Source organism: Apis dorsata, unplaced genomic scaffold (assembly GCF_000469605.1).
Source record: "Apis dorsata unplaced genomic scaffold, Apis dorsata 1.3 scaffold_374, whole genome shotgun sequence".
NCBI classification, from domain to species: domain Eukaryota; kingdom Metazoa; phylum Arthropoda; class Insecta; order Hymenoptera; family Apidae; genus Apis; species Apis dorsata.
The window spans coordinates 139,616-141,135 of NW_006263637.1; positions in this window are offsets into that span (position 1 = coordinate 139,616).

Here is a 1,520-nt window from a genome sequence, read left to right on the forward strand (position 1 = left end):
AGAAAGAATCGAGTTTATAAATCGCGTTGAACGCGCGCGAGATAAATAAAATTAAAAATCGGATAAGATTTTACAAGCGTAAAATAAAAGTCATCGATAAAAGTCAAAGATTCGATGCAATAATGAGTTTAATTTATAATCTTGCTCATTTATGGGGAGAAGAATTTTTTCTTTTTTTTTTATTAAGGCAATAAAACTTACACACCGAAATTTTCAACTTACTCGATCGAATCTCAATACAGTCTCGTGATCGAGTTTCTCTTTCGCGTTTATTTTTTCTCTCTCTCTCTCTTTCTCTCTCTCTCCGATATCGAGTTTATCAATGGATGATTTATCGAGATTTTTCTTTTTCTTTTACCGCTGACAACCGCTTAAAATAAAATTGGAAACGCTCATCCATTAAACTTTTACTCACACTTGTAAATTCACACCGTCCTTATTCGATGATCGTGCGTCCTCCTCGTTCTTTAAAATATTTCAAACAGAAGGAAGCAAGACGTACAAGACGTTGAATAATCATCCCGTTGAACGAACAACCTTCAATTACGAAAATTCGATCCAATCTAATCTGATCTTTCCGTTTTCCGTTCGATGACCGACTTTCTGTATCGAAAACAAGATTGTGGGAAAATATTTCTTTTTATTTTTTTATCCATTTCTCGAGATTCGAAACAAATCGAGCGACTGAATATTTTTTTTTTTTTTTCATAGCGATACAAAAGAATTCAAAAAAGCGAAGCAACGTTCACGAAAATTTTATAATTTTTTATAAACTTTCTTTACAAAACGTATTGACATTTATTTCAAAATTTTACCCAATAATCGGTTCAATCGCGTGTCAAATATTCGTATTTTCGAATTTCCAAACTAAATCGTTCGGAAACTTAACGATCCGAATAAAGAGAGAGAGAGAGAGAGAAGAGAGAGCGACAGAGAAAATAAAACGCGAGAGAACGCACATCGTTGTGAATCAACGGCGAAATGAAGAATTAGGGCAAATTTCACTAGTTCGAGTACCGTTACTCGATTGAGAACGATTCGCCGTTGGAACAGTTGGTTGCACTTTGCCCATCCCATATCGAAACCGTCGCCTATTACACGTATCGTGCATATCGATTTGTTTCTCGATCGCGGCGCGTGTCTCGATCGAAAGGAAAGAAAGAAAGAAAGAAAGGAAGGAAGGAAGGAAGGAAGAAAGGAAGAAAAAGATTCTCTTCTCGATCCAATGCGAACACGCACGCCACGCAACGTCTTCCATTAAACGTCTTCACAAACAAGTATCCGAGACGAGAAAATTCTTTACAAGTCACGCACAAATCATCTTTCATTTTTATCTTTCATTCTTCCCCTCGTTCTCGCCGTTCTCCGTCCCATTCACGAGGATAAAGCTCGTTCCACTCCTTTAACGGCCCGCCTCTTTTTCGCAGAAGAGACGCTTTCCTTCTAAAAGAAGAGGAGAGAAAAAACGAAAATTCACCGACAGATCTGGAAGAAATCCTCGATATATATATATATATATA